This window comes from Ictalurus punctatus, chromosome 18 (assembly GCF_001660625.3).
Source record: "Ictalurus punctatus breed USDA103 chromosome 18, Coco_2.0, whole genome shotgun sequence".
Lineage (NCBI taxonomy): Eukaryota > Metazoa > Chordata > Actinopteri > Siluriformes > Ictaluridae > Ictalurus > Ictalurus punctatus.
Window position 1 is genome coordinate 119,968 of NC_030433.2, and position 13,269 is coordinate 133,236.

General features: G+C 37.8%; 1 protein-coding gene across 14 annotated transcripts in view; it reads right to left on the minus strand.

Moving 5' to 3' along the window:
• The window catches only part of tcf7 (transcription factor 7), a 90,317-nt gene that overhangs the window by 59,375 nt on the left and 17,673 nt on the right, over nt 1-13,269 (minus strand). The gene's annotated exons all lie outside the window — the stretch shown is intronic.

Consider the following 13,269-nt stretch of genomic DNA (forward strand, 5'->3'; position numbering starts at 1 on the left):
GAGAGAGAGAGAGAGAGAGAGAGAGAGAGAGAGAGAGAGAGAGAGAGAGAGTGAGAGAGAGAGAGAGAGAGAGAGAGAAGTTACAGCCTACAGGTTTGTTTTTTAAGACCTTTATTTGATTAGCTCATAACATTTTATTTGATCATCCCCAACAGATGACAAAAGGAATTCAGGACTAAAAAAGTTTCAGGGTTAAAACCCAGGTATTTTCAAAAGCTATTGCACTTACACACACACACACACACACACACACACACACACACACACACACAGAGAGAGAGAGAGAGAGAGAGAGAGAGAGAGAGAGAGAGAGAGAGAGAGAGAGAGAGAGATTACAGCATATGGTGTTAAAAGCTGTAAAAGGTTTTGGAGTTTTTGTTTTGTTGTTTTGAATGAAAATTTGGTGGATTATGATCCTTATAACCCCTCCAGGTTATACATTAGAATAACAATTGATCCTTTTTAATTATTAGTCTATATGTGCTACTGTGTGCGCTGAGAGAAAAGAAATACAGGGGTGCACAAAAGGAACTTCCTGATTTATATATATATATATATATATATATATATATATATATATATATATATAGTTTGTATCATATTTGATGTTACTTGATATTAAAGCAATTATCAGCTCTTGTACTGGTTTTCCATGTTCAGCACTTTCTTCCCCTTCTGGGGCTAAATGTGCAGACTTGTTTAACATGTAATAACAACCTCCTAATTTAAGCATGCCCCCCAGCTTACAATAATTATAGTTCTGTAGTTATACAGTACAAAGCAGCACACCAACAGAAACTACAATAACCTAGTGGTCTTTTGGAATCAAAGCAGATTTCAAATTATGTTGTTACCAAACAAAATCTTCTAACATTTGATTTGCTTTTATCTAATATTTGTTTGAACAAGAAAACTGCTTAAAAAACCTATATGATGGATGATTGAAATTAATGATGGCCCCATTGCACTGACCACCATGACCCACTTGTGTGTCACTTCACTCACATTACAGATGAAACACTGTGCATCGTAATGTATCCTTTGGTTTTAAACATGTAAGTAGCTAGCTTTTTGAAGAGGAAATTAGAGGTCTTTTTAGGAACAGAGAGCTGCTTTGAGAGTCATGTCTTTAATCTCCTATTTAAGCATTGATACATATTACACATGAGTTATTTGCACACTCCTACTTAGGGAGACCAACAATTTTATATGAATAGGTTTTATCTTTTGATGCAGCCACACTGAATGTGTTAAATAAAATAATAAGCTTTTCAGGACTTGCTCTGAAGGTGCATATCTCCTAAATGATTTACAAGTTGCCACCAAAATGCTATGCAATGCAATACATATTAAAGAATATGAAATAAATAACAGTATTATAATTTTATCATCTTATGCGTGGACAGTAATGTTGCCTCCAAGGAGGCTCACCATAGTTTGCATGCAGCTTCCATATAAAGACCCTTGTGATTTTCCTGGTTATGAGGGGACTTGTTTTTCAGTTGTGGGCAGTCAGTCAGTCTGTGGGAAAACAAAGTTAGTTATCAGCTTTCAAAGCTGCCTACACTTGTTCAAACAGTGACGTAAAGATGGGGACAAAGGATGCAGAATATAGAAATTGTAAACCTAGTAAAAAAAAAAAAGAATTTCTTCTTCTTGGCATATTTGCCACAATATTCTTGGTGAGATACACAGTTCATTGTGTCTAGTATTTCTGTAAACTAAGAAAAAAATTTAATTAAGTCCTCTATAAGTCAGTGTGATTAGCTAAACGTTCTATGGCAGTCTTTAAAACCTATGTATGTATTTATTTTGTCTTGCTGGTAATTCTTTTTTCAAAAGAATCAAAAGTTGAACTGTACACTTGCATTGGATCCATGATCCCTTAACCAAATGCTTTGTTGTTGTATTTGAACAATGTTTTGGTTTAATTCAATAATGATTCAGGCCAAAGCATTGTTTAAATCCTTCATGATAAACTAGGGTTTTCGTTTGCATTTGCCTGCTCTAAAACATTATGAGTGACAACAAGTCCATGCTGGCAATTGTGCCACAATCTGGAAATAATTTGGCATTTCTGAGGGAGAAAATGAAAGCCACCTAGTTTGACATTCGGAGGACATCAAAGACACTGCAGACATAACAAGGTGGGCACGTTTAAACACACTAAAACCAATGTTTGCCTCTGCACCCACACCTAATCCTATGGTCTATCCAGTCAGGAAACGTGGAATATTTGAAAAAAGAAACATAATATTTATGATTAACCAAGATGTCTATTTCATAGTACTAAACAGTTAATTTGCAATATTTTGCATTATAGTACAATTCCCTCATTACATTACTATATTCCAGTGGTGGCCTTTCTTTGCAAGGCACTACCAATAATCATTCATTCATTAATAATACTTAGAAACCTCTGCTCATGATCCTGATCATGGTTGCAGTGGAGTGGATAACACTGCTGTCATATAGCTTCAGGCTCTTGAGTTTGATCCTGAGCTTGGGTGGCTGTGTGAAGTTTAATTTTAATTGAATATACATCATTAATCATTTTGACTCTACAAACTGTGTTAATGCAAATCAATTAACTCACATGGAACCAATTTACACAATTGAATCAATTAAACTTAATGACCTTTTTAGTGTACAATAGATACACCACAAAAGAATTTACTTGAATCAATTGTGTACACCGGTTCCACATAAATAAAATATTGTACTTAAATTAACATACATTCCTCTCTTACACTGAATAAACAGAATAAACAGAAGCCCAAGCACAGCTTCAAATGCAGTAATTAATAATTACTAATTAATAATTAATAAAGTTAACACCAGGACAATAGATCACACTCACTCTATCTAACTGTAAGGAGTTTGGTATAGAAATTAGTGGCCTTTGACTTTTTGAGGTTTGAGCTGCACACAAGCTTTGAAAATGAAGTTCTTTGTGAATAACAAATGGGTCAGGTTACTCGCTAACTTAAGAATGAGTTAAAGTACTATGTTTGTTATGAAATGTTTTAGGGAAACACTTGTTAATGAATGAACATTCTAATGAACATGATACAAAGTAGCATAATGGCTGCTGTCATTAAGACCAAGGAACTGACCGTGAAGGTTCAAGATGAAGTTGCTAGGAGGAAAATATGAAGGTTCTAAAAAACAACAATGCTTTGAACCTTCCTAGCAGCACTATGAAAAATATGGCACAACCCAGCCACAACCAAGGCCAAACTGAGTGCTCAGGCAAGAAGGACAACTGTCAGAGAAGTGTCCAACAGTCCAGCTAAAACACTGAGCGGTTACAGAGCTCATCAGAGCAATTCCACCATTAAGAACTTGACATTTACAGTCAAAACTTGAAATATAAATTCTCAGAGAATGTATTATTATCAGTATATTGAACCATCTTTTTATATTTTCCTAAACCCCTGACAATAGAGTCCAGATGTCATGATTTTCCCTCGAACTAGCGCTGTAGCATGCAGCGTGCTCAGAGACCCGAAGCGTGAGCCGATGCGCGAGCTCTTATTCAATGCACACTTTTGGGTCTTCAGTGACATTGATTTTGTTTACTTTCTACATGTGCTTTTGTTATGGTTTATGTCCTGTCTCCACCCCTGTCTTGTCATTGGTTGTTTCCCGTATGTGTGACATCATTGTTTTCAGCTGTCTTGTGTTTCACCCCGATTACGTTTGTCATTTAAATCTCTCGTGTCTCTTTATAAATTGCGAAGTATTGAGTGTTATCTCTTTACCAAGCGGTTGTTTCTTGTTTCTTGTTCTTGATTCTAGCCTTGCCCTGTTTATGCCTGTTTATAGATCGCCTGACCCATTGCCTGTTTTTGACTAAACTCTTGTCTCATGATTTGGATTTGTCTGCCTGTCTCTCTCAAATAAAAGTCTTTAACTGCACTTGCATCCGTCCTAACTTCCATTACATAGAATACGTAACATCAGACATCAGGAAAATATCAGTCTATACATGTTTTCTATTTTAGATGAGGGAGATATACTTGCATTATTCACATGACAAAAAAAAAAGGGAAAAAAAGGGAAAAAAGTTTTTGGGAGACAAGATACTTTGTAGGAATTATGTGAAATAAAGTGCACAAACCGAATGAAGAAGGCTTGGCTCTCCATAGAACATAAAATATTTATTTTATTTAAAATTTTTGTTTTCGCATTCATGAGGAAAACCCATTGTTATGGACCTGGCATCTTTCCATTACGGAGAAAGCGCCACTTACCTGACTATGGAAATACATATAAAATGCTTTAAAAACTTTAACAGAGACCTCTAGAGGATATTTAAACCACCAAACTTTGACCTCTGAGACATCAGTATGGTAAGGCTGCACAATTAGTCAACTTTAAATTGAAATCACAGTACCGCAAGTGGTTATGGATTATTTAAACCTGAGTTCACAGCATCTCTGATGCCCTTAAGGTGTAACCAGCGCAGTGTTGTTCAAAACTCAGTTTAGAGACCATGAATTTGCTGTGTGCATAAGACCACGAAAGGTACAGAACTGCATGCTAGATCAGCAGCTATATTAAATATTTATTATATCGGAGTTCAAATCGCCGGTTTCCCCACACAATCCAAAGACATTTATATTTACGCTTACGGCATTTGGCAGACGCCCTATACAGAAATACAGAAATTAAATGGAATTGAACTTAAAATAAATGCAAGAAAATTGTCAGCCTTAATTTGGTTAGTACGTTTACATCGCAACTCCAGGGCTTGGGGTTTGACTCCCTCCTCCCATAAGAACAAGAAGCAATGTCGAGTTTAGGGAAGAAGAGATGATATGTCCCATACAGCCTGTACAGCTGCAATGCCACCAGGCAACACTCAGAACGCAGTGACATGGATCCACAATGTGATCACAGACAAACACGGCACTGAGCAGTCCCAAGACTACTAGAATGAATATACAAACTCTCTGCCATCGACAAAAGTAACAGGCACACCATAGTCCATAGCGAGTGGGCAGACACACATCATGCGTGGTGGATCAAGGCTGATGCTCTGGAGCTCCACCACAAACAGCAGCCAGTGGGACAAATACAGCAGAAACATTAAAACAGAAAACAAACATCAAACATACAAGTGCCAATACATACAAACACAGAAAAAAAACAGAAAGAAAAGAAAAAGCTCCAGTCAGAAGTGGCAGCCAAAATGTGCACAGCATACTCTCAACTGGAAATGGTAACCTCTACCAAAATACTCCATTGATCAAATAATCCAGTGCATGACATTCTCCTGGCTGTAAATTAATTGGGAGTGGGCCTTGTGGGTATAAATATAAGGCCTTTGGATAACACAGAGAGCTCAGCAGAAGTTAATTCCAGATTGTCAGGTATGGCATTGACCTTTTTCTGGTTAAAATTAATGGATGGAACACAGGGAAGTGCAGAGTTCCTCAGGGGCAGGGGGTCAAATGTAAAAAAAAAAAAAAAAAAGGGTTACATCAACAAAAGCTAATTTTACTACATTACTACATTACTACTAACTTTAAATTAACTATATATTCTTATCACCCTGGAAGACTTTGTAAACAGACTGTGTATGGCCACAATAATGATACAATAATAACTTAATGGTATTTTATTTTTACATTTATAGAAATAATTACAACAAAACGGCAACTTTTAGTGGAGAGATGAATCCAAAGATTCTTTAAAAGAAAATTTAAACATTATGAAATGATTTTTTTTTAAACTGCAGTATTATCAACCACACATGTAGAGACACACCCACAAGTTAGTAAAGCTATTAATTTCACAATTAAATTTACATTTGGCAGCAGCACTTTGATTTTCATAAAACTGCTGCTGAACTGGCTTTTTACTTTTAACTTTCTGTTGGGAATCATCTGTTCAAAAATGCCTTTGTGTTGCAACTATCTGTCTCATATTAGCTCACCTTTTTCACACATGTTGATAAGGAAGTTGTCCCTTTCACTGCCTCTGTCAGTTCTTCTTTAATTTTCTGCTGTCTCTGTCTGTTTGGCATCGTGCCTTTACTGACTATATAACATGCATATAATATAACACGGTTACTTGCCAACTTACCAAAATAACCATATGAAATGCTGCTAATACGAAAAGGTTAGCAGATGAGCTAGTGGTCTCAGCATACCTGTCTGCATGTTGAAACAAGACGCATCGCAATGGCATCATGACAGTGAGACTATCTGACTGTAGACTCGAGTCGGACAAATTAATAGCAAAATTCTCTGACTTTCTTGTTTTGTGCACACTCTCATGTTAATTTGAATTCAAATGCTTTTACATAATATAATTGTTTATTAATTAATGTTGAGAGGGGCACTTTTAAATAATTTAGAAAAAGGGCAGTGGTTCGTTCCCTCAGAGACCCCCCTTCTGCACGTCCATGCTGGAAAAGTTCTGCTGGAAGCTTGTAGTCTTTATTAATTTTCATGAACAATGTCCGAATCAATATTGTGGATTCTTAGGTAGGTAAAAAATACCATAAATCACAACCAGAGCCAGAATAGAGAAAGACAAACAAGAAAAAGCAACTGATGCTTACTGTAAAATTTGGGTGTGAATCACTGATGCTTTAAGGGCTATTTTACAACTAGTGGTTGAAGAGGCTCTTGTGAGGATTGATGGTATGAAAACTGTTGCTCCCTACCTGAATATTTTAGCCCAAAACCTGGTTGCTTCCATCAAAAAGTAGTACACAGCCACAGATGGTTCTTTCAACAAGATAATGACCCTAAGCATACATAAAAATCAATACAGAGACATCCATGACCCCCATATGTGGGCCTTCCCCAAACTTGTGCCAAAAGCTGGAGGCACATGATTGTCTAGAATGTCTTTTTATGCTGTAGCATTATGCCTTTGCTGGAACTAAGGGGTCTAGCCCAAACCTGGTCCAGCAGGACAATGCCCCTAAGTACAAAGCAAGGTCCATAAAGACATGGTTTGCCAAGGTTCATTTGAAAGCAATCAAGTGGCTTACACAGAGGATGTTCAATAAGCATATGGTTGTCATGGGCAGGTGTCCACATACTTTTGGCCATATAATGTAGTAACAGACATTGCAGTCTCTGTATTTTAATAATTCAAAATCTTGGGTTTGAGTTGAAGAACATAGTCAACACATGCAACCTTAAAAATATAAAGGAGCCTAAATGAAAGAGTGGCCCAAGATCCATCCATAAACAACTCCAATACCAAAAATGTTGGGACAATAAGGAAAATACTAATAAAAACAAAGAGGAGTGATGTGTAAATGTACTTTGACTTGTATTTAAACAAAAAATGTATAAAGACAAGTTATTTAATATTTTACCTAATCAACTGCATAGCTTTTTGAAGATAAATGTTTCTTTTGAAATTGATGCATGCAACACGTTCCAAAAAAGTTGGGACAGGGGCAATTTAGGACTAATAGCGATGTGACAAGTTGATATAGGAAGGTAATGTTAAACAGGTAAAGCAATCATCTAATCATATATATAAGGAGTCTCCAAAAAGGCAGAGTCCTTTTTTGGATGGGATGGGTCAAGGCTCGCCAATCTGCCAACAGTCCAACACTTTTAGAACAACATTCCCTAAAGACAAATCGGTAGGATTTTGAGTTTTTCACCTTCTACAGTGCACAATATAATTAAAAGATTCAAGGAATCCGGTCAAATCTCGGTGCGTAAAGGGCGACGCCGAAAACCACTTCTGAATGCGCGTGATCTCCGATCCCTCAGACGTCACTGTCTTAAAAACTGTCATGAGTCTGTAATGGAGATCCAGACATGGGCTCGGGAATACTTTGTTAAAGCTTTGTCAGACGACACCATTCCCTGCAGCATCCACAGATGCAAGTTAAGGGTTTACTATGCAAAGCAGAAGCCATACAGTAACGTGTCCAGAAGCTCCGCCCACTTCTCTGGGCTCGGTCTCGTCTGAGATGGACAGTAGCACAGTGAAATCATGTTTTGTGGTCTAAGGAGTCAAAATTTCAGATTTTTGGACAAAACCGGGCCAAAGAGGAAAAGGACCATCCAAGCTGTTGTCAGAGTCAGGTCCAAATGCCAGTGTCTGTCATGGTATGGGGGCGTGTCAGTGCCCATGGTATGGGTAACTTGCATATCTGTGAGGGCAGCATTAATTCAGAAAGATATGTATACATTTTGGAGTAACATATGCTGCCATCCAGACGTCGTCTTTTCCAGGGACAATGCCAAACCACATTCTGCCCGGATTATAAGTACATGGCTGCACATGGCTGCGTAAGCAGAGCAGCCAAAATAAGGCAACGAACGCCCCATACAGTGGCGCAGATAAAGAAATTCATAATGGATGAATGGGGGGAAATTCTGCTTGCTAAACTTAACCAACTGGTGTCTTCAGTGTCCAAACGCTTAATAAGTGTTATTAAAAGAAAAGGTTTTAAATAGTGTTACATAGCTGACTGTCCCAATTTTTTTTAGAATGTGTTCTAGTCATCAGATTTTAAATGAGTGTATATTTTCAAAAATAAATAAAATTCACAAAGTAAAACATCAAATACTGTTTTATAATGTGTTTTCAATATAGTACAGGGTGAACTGAATTTCAAATGACTATTTTTGGGTTTGTTGCATTTTTCATACTGTCCCAACTTTTTCAGAATTGGGGTTGTACATTACAGGAAGAGGATCACTGCTGTCATCCTTTTTGTTAAGGCTTCACCAAATATTAATTGTGGGGCTGGCAATTATTTTGAAAGCCATGCTTTACAGGAAAAATGTGAAAGCTCAGAATACAGCTAATTCCTTGTGCTATATTATTTTTTTAGTTGCTTCGAGTGGATTCTTTTTTTACTTCTCTCAAACCTGTCAAGACCAGGGTTGATTTCTTTCTACCCCATATTATAGATTCATGCAGCCTGTCATTGACTGTCATTTCAAGTGATTACACATAATGAAACACAATATAGATCTGGTGTCCACTGAGACTGTTTTATTTAAGCCTGTTTTGCTGGCACAACCAAAGCATGTGATCAAAAAGGTACACACAAACCACTGAAGTGGAAGTAATTAGGCTAAGCATACATTGTCAAATCAAAGTACAAATTACACAAAGGGACAAACTTTAGAACTGTGATTTGTGTATGATTTTTGATACTCCTCTCCAGTGAGAAGCTGTACTCGTAAGATTTATTTGATTTATTTTGTAGTTTTATTTTATTAGTAAATTGTGTTATATTAATTACACCCCTTATGTTTAAGCTCAAGATTCATCTTATTCTTTGTGCTAATCAGTTTATATATTAATTTCTCTAGGGAACACAGATATTGTGATATGGACATTTTAGTATTATCTCTAACTACATGTCAGGGGGTATAGTATCTCATTAACAGAAGACTACAGAAGTGCTTCACAAAAGCCCACATAGCATAGCAAAGTCATTTAAGAAGCCTAACTCTAAGCCTAAGAAGTGCAACTGTGCATTGAGTGTTACCAATTTTAAAAGCAATACTGTAGTAAATTCTAAAGGGAATGTGATATAACTTATATTTCCCAGCATATTTTTATAATTCCTGACTTTCAGTAAAATGCATTGTAACTAATTTTTCTTCTGAAAAAAAAAATCTTGCTTATGTTAAACTGTAGTGGAGTGCCTCTCCAGCTCACACAGCCTGTTTGTGAATCACCTCACCCTGCTTTCTTTTGAGTCTGAGTTTGCTTCAACAACAACTGGCTGCTTTCCATGAGTCATGAATATTCATAATTAGAGGCAATGTTAATTCATATTAATTAGCTGGCTCACATGATTTCTCAAAAGTGTCTGGCCTGAATGGTACATACCGTGGGGAAGAAGGGAAACAAAAATAATGAACTCTAAAGGTGGCAATATGTTTCAGTGCAGTACGTTTATTTTTAAGATTAACTTAAAACAGTTTACTGTTTGAGTAGTTTCAGTTTACTTAATTGTAGACTCGGAAGTCAACGTGGTGTAATTAGTCTATACTGGTTTATTACCTAGTTTATAGCTCTCAACAATAAGGAATGGCATTTTATACATAATTGTCATGTCACTGCCAGGATCACTTGAAAAGTCTGTTTCCCAAGGAGCTCAGTGAATCATTTAAACACCTGAATCACTAAATAACACAAACACCATTTCTCAAGATCCTCAGCCAGTGAACTACAGACCACAAGTCAGAGGACTGGGATGGTCATAACAGGACCTTGATTTTGTGGTCAGTAAACCATTTTTGTGTTGATTTTGATGATGTTTTGGATCACTGTCCTGCTGGAAGATCCAACCACGGCCCATTATAAGCTTTCTGGCAGAGGCAGTCAGGTTTTCATTTAATATCTGTTGATATTTGATAGAGTCCATGATGCCATGTATCCTAATAAAATGTGCAGGTCCTCTTGTGGAAAAACATCCACAAAACATTAAAGATCCACCACCATATTTAACCATGGGCATGAGGTACTTTTCCATATGTCTACCTCTCTGTGTGCACCAAAACCACCTCTGGTGTTTATTACCAAAAAGCTCTATTTTGGTTTCATCTGACCACAGAACCCGATCCCATTTGAAGTTTCACTGTCTTGAGTTGAGTTGAGCTTGAGTTTGTTTTTATTTGAGAGTAGAGGCTTTTTCTTGAAATCCTTCCAAACAACTTGTTGTAATGTAGGCACATGGTCTGCACATATACATCGCCTTTTAACCTTAGCAGTTCTACAAAGCTCTTTACACTCTCTCATCCACCCATTCACACACACACACACCAATGACAGCAGAGCTACCATGCAAGGTGCTACCCTGCCATTGGGAACAGCTTGGGGTTCAGAGTCTTGCCCAAGGACACTTCAGCATGTGGAGGCATGTGGGCCAGGAATTGAACCGCCAACCCTGCGATTAGTGGACAACAAGTTTCATCTTAATATGCCAAACTGTTGCGGAGATACAGCCTCACATAAATTTTGGTGTGCTCTTTGTCAAATTTGTTGATGTGCTATAGAATTTTTTTTTTTTGATACGCCGCATCAAAAACTGGCCGACCACTGAGATCTGCAGTTTTGTTCACGTCCCGGAGCCGCTGAAGTTACATAAAAGTACGATTTGATGGCGCCAACGAAGAAGAAGAAAAAGAAGCCGAAAAAGAAGCCAAAGAAGAAGATGCAAGCAAGTAGCAAGATGAATGTTGAGCTGCTGGTGTCTTTGGTTTCTGAATGCCGAGAGCTTTATGATAAACACCATGACAACCAAAATGTTGATAAGAGTGATTCTATGTGATCCATTTAATTATTTCAGTGTTGCTTTCTACCCTAATAGCATTGTTTGTTTCTTTGTCTCTTCCCTACAAATGTGCAAATAATAATCTGCTGATTGATAGTCAATTGTATTTATTTTGTAAATGACATATATGTATATATGTATATATATATATATATATATATATATATATATATATATATATATATATATATATATATATATGTAAAAGTATTCTTGACCTCTCATTCAAATAAATGGTAAATGGGCTGCACTTATATAGCGCTTTTATCCAATGCACTTTACACTGTGTCTCATTCACCCATTCACACACACACCAATGGTAGCAGAGCTGCCACGCAAGGCACTAACTTGGGGAGCAACTTGGGGTTCAGTGTCTTGCCCAAGGACACTTCGGTATGTGGAGTCACGTGGGCCGGGAATCGAACCACCAACCCTACGATTAGTGTACAACCCGCTCTACCACCTGATCCACAGCCACCCTAAATAGCTAAGTGCCTCATTATTGAGTCGTTGTATTTTCACATGGACCACAAAAAAAGCCAATTCATATTTAACACTTCATCAATTTGCAGGAACATTAACATTTTTGGGCACAACAATAATTGCCTTATACACACACCCTCACCCCAAAAATCTGTGTCTTCACATAAGTATGTAAATGCTATTGCTGTGACTTTGAATTAATTCAAATCATTACTTATTTAAAAACTGTTTAAAATTACTGTTTAAAATTAGAACTTTAAAGAAATATTTGTTGCAGTGGCCAAATCACCAGATACCTTACATTTTGATTAAACATGTTAGATCCATCCATCTCTATACCACTGATCCTTTTCAGGGTCACAGGGAACCTGGAGTCTATCCCAGGGAGCATCGAGCACAAGGCGGGGTACATCCTGGACAGGGTGCCAATCCATCGCAGGGCACACAATCACATACACACTCACACCCATTCATACACTACGGACACTTTAGACACGCCAATCAGCCTACCATGCATGTCTTTGGACTGGGGGAGGAAACCGGAGTACCTGGAGGAAACCCCCACAGCACGGGGAGAACATGCAAACTCCGCACACACAGGGCCCCGGTGGGAATCAAACCCGCGACCCTGGAGATGTGAGGCCAACGTGCTAACCACTAAGCCAATTTAGATCAAAAATATTATATATCAGTTGCTGTAGTGAGTGCTGGTGCTTATAGATATTATGTATTGATCTCAGTTAGCCAGTTTGCAAAAAGTGTGCGAACGGCTTTTTGCAAAGACGTAAATACTGGCTCTCTTCTTCTTCTCAGTGATAAGTGGGTGTCAGAAATGGAAAGTTGTGCAGCGCCACCTTTCTGTGTACTGGGGTATTTCTGCTTTTCAATAAGCTCCATCTACTGTCAGGGAGTGAATATGCAATATCATTCAGCCCGCGTTTAACACATGGGTGTGAACACAAAAAATGTGCCGTTTAACGCGCTGCGTAACATAACATACCTTTAGGGTCCTTTCACACTGAGCGATTAAGCGATGAAATGTTTGATGCGATGACACTCTGAAACAACAGATCCTTATGGAGCTGTTCAGACCAGGCGAGAGCATTCGCGGCACGACAAAGCAACACTTTTTTTTCATCCAGTGTGTCGATTTTTTTTTCTGTCGCTCGGTGATGAAACGGGCCATCCAATTAGATTTGAGCTTTAGATCATGTGCCCGGAGATGCTGCTGTTGTACAAAAGGGTGAGATTGGTAGAGCTATAGTACAGAAAGCTGTATTGAAAACAAGTATAAACATCGAAGAAGCGTATTCCCGAAGAGAGAAGAGAACGAAGACATTGAGTTCTTGTTATCATTTGCCAAGTTTGCCACTTTTTGCATATTTCTGATATCGACAAAGTGAAAGTGCATAAAAAGGTTTGCGATATTTGCTGTCTCCCGCCTGTTTCCATCCAATTGGCCTTTTACCGATAAAATTATGTGCATCAGTTACTTATGC